Source organism: Otolemur garnettii, unplaced genomic scaffold (genome assembly GCF_000181295.1).
Source record: "Otolemur garnettii isolate 467f Iridium unplaced genomic scaffold, OtoGar3 scaffold00005, whole genome shotgun sequence".
NCBI lineage: Eukaryota > Metazoa > Chordata > Mammalia > Primates > Galagidae > Otolemur > Otolemur garnettii.
This window is the reverse complement of record NW_003852400.1, coordinates 5,351,152-5,354,092: the sequence shown is the minus strand read 5'-3', so window position 1 is coordinate 5,354,092 and position 2,941 is coordinate 5,351,152. Positions and strand designations below refer to the sequence as shown.

At 41.9% G+C, this 2,941-nt stretch overlaps 1 pseudogene; it reads right to left on the bottom strand.

The window, feature by feature from the left end:
- Positions 1-2,116: 2,116 nt before the first annotated feature.
- Positions 2,117-2,412, bottom strand: LOC100958121 (annotated as a pseudogene).
- Positions 2,413-2,941: the final 529 nt, after the last annotated feature.

Below are 2,941 nucleotides of genomic sequence, written 5' to 3'. Positions count from 1 at the left end.
ACAAAATCACTTGAGCCCAAGAGTTTGAGGTTGCTGTGAGCTATAACACCACAGCACTCTACCCAGGGCAACAGAGTGAGACTCTGTCTCCAAAAATGGAGGCCAAGCGCAATGGCTCATGCCTGTAATCTCAGCTAATGTACTTGGGAGCCTGAGGCAAAAGGATCGCTTGAGCCCAAGAGTTTGAGGTTACTGTGAGCTGTGATGCCAAAATGATATTTTGTCTCAAAAAAAAAGTAAATAAATAAAAACAAAGTAAACAAATAAATAAAAATGACTGCATATAATAACAATGTGTTTATTAGAAAATAATATTTGGGGGAAATAATAAAAGTAATGACTGTCATTGACAGAGCACTTACTATTTGCTAGCTACTGTACTAAGTGCTATAATATCTATTAATCTATTTAATTTTTCTAACAGCCCTGTCAGGTAAGCTGGTGAGGGAAGTAAAAGCATATGCAAGGCCAGGGGCGATGCCTCATGCCTGTAATCCTAGCACTCTGGGAAGCTGAGGCAGGCAGATCAATTGAGCTCACGAGTTTGAGACCAGCCTGAGCCAGCACAGGACCTGGTCTCTAAAAATAGCTGGGGGTTGTGGCAGGCACCTGTAGTCCCAACGACTTGGGAGGATGAGGCAAGAAAATTGCTTGAGCCAAGAGTCTGGGGTTTCTCTGAGCTGTGATGCCACAGCACTCTACCTAGCCCAACAAAGTGAAACTTTGTCTCAAAAAAAAAAATAAAAAAAGCATATGCAAACTAGGCAGCCTGTTTAAAGTGTGTGCTCTTACCCAGAACAGTCCTTTTTTTATACAAAGAAGGAAATAGAGGCCACTTGCAATTCCATGACTTAGCAAGAACCACTTTTAACATGCTACATTTCAAGAAACTAAGTTCTAAGACATCAGAGAATTTATTATTTTGTAGATCAAGGAAAAGAGAGTTATTAAACGCAATGTATTGTTATCAAAAACATTTATTAGTCATGTACTTACATTAAGCATTTATTAAAACATTTATTAGTTCTTTGCTTATGGTGCTGCTCCGAAGTTTAACACTTATCTCTCACAAACAGAATGATGGCATAATAACTAACATTTTGTCCATCCCTTTGTTCCCTAATGTATTCCACCTATTGTTACTGCAGGCTCTGTTGTGTGTGAACCTGAGCAACAGTAACTAAGGAAGAAAGTCTGAATGAAAAGGAAAATAAAGAAAGAAACACTGGTGCCCACTAAATAAGGTGGAGTTGAAGATACCTCTGAGACAAACTTCCTAACTCCCCAATGTAAAATCAGCATCTGCTGGAGTAGATTAGTCTTTTAAGGACTATTGTAATCGCCATCTCACTGGTGTACCAGCACCCACTCTATTATTCTTTGATGCATTTTCTACACACAGCAGCTGGAGTTTCCTTGCACAAGTCTGGGCCTGCCACCTTTTAGGATGAAGAACAAGCTCCTTAGCTGGCCAACAAGACCCTGCCTGTGTTACTCCCACTTGTACTCACTGGCTTCCATGAGTTCATCCTCCTCTTCTGCTGCCCCATCTGCCTGCACTGCTGCCCCTAGTGATCCTTTTCTGGCTGGGAGGACATTTCTTCCAAGAACCCTTTCCTGACCTCCCTAAATAGGGAGGGAAAGACAAATTCCCTCGCAGTGAGTATTTAAGGTGTTGATGGTACACAGTGAAGGCACAGCTCTCCCTCTTAGCACCTGTCACAATCTCAGGTTTACACCTGCACGTTTGGTGTCTGTTACTCCTTCTTTGATATCTGTTTCCTGACTACAGCGTTAGTCCCGCAACAACAGGTTCCATGTCACCACGTCGGATACCCAGGTCTGGCATGGTGCCTGGTGTAGAGCAGGCAGCCAAAACATGAGTGACTAGGTCAGTGGTTCTCAACCTTCCTAATTCCTCATTGTATTTTCATTGTTAAAAAGAGGTCATGACCCACATGTTGAGAACCGCTGGACTAGGTGAATAACTAAATACATACTTACTAGAAAGTTTACTAGCTTCCAGTTATAAAATAAGTTGCCCATTTTTTTTGAAGGTTTCAAATGTACTTTAGTTCAATGCCATATTTTCATGGGTACACAGTGCTTTTACATGGCATCAATTATGAGTTGGTTCTGAAACAATTCAGTATTACACCAGCTGGGAGGATTACTGATCTCTCCATTCCTTTGGGGTGACTCTGGCAACAGGGGACAGGTTCCATTCTATTCCAATTTGTGTCACTGCATATGTCCACACAGCAATCCAGAAAGTGGCTCCATTAGCTAATACAGCATTACCATATTTATCATGAAAATCAGGTGTTTGTTTCTGGTGGCTCACCCTTGCCATGTTTGCTGAATGTTTCAAACTTGGAGATGACTTAGTGCGTTCTTGGCCAAGAAAAACATCATGAAATTGAAAACGGAACTGCAGCAATTCCAGGTGCTGCTTTGGTGCAAATTGACTTCAGATCTAAGTTGCCCATTCAAATCAGTGTCTGATTGATGTGATGATAACAATAATAAGAATAATATTAAGGAAAAATACAGTCTCTGAGACAGAGTGAGCCCTAAGCCGATTTTACTGTCCAACAGGGAAGTGATTCAACATGGAGCGGTTTAACTCTGGGGTGGAGTCTTGGTGAATGCAGGTGGCACAGGCTTGCTGTTGTTTTAATTAACTAGCTTATTTTTTGAGACAGAGTCTCACTTGGTTGCTCTGGGTAGAGTGCCATCGCATCATAGCTGAAAACAGCCTCAAACTCTTGGGCTCAAACTCTTGGGCTCAAGAGAGTAGCTGGGACTGTAGGTACCTGCCACCACGCCCATTAAAAAGGAATCTTAGTTATCAGAACCTCTGGGATACCGCAAAGGCAGTCCTAAGAGGGAAATTTATAGCATTACAAGCCTTCCTCAAGAGAACAGAAAGAGAGGAAGT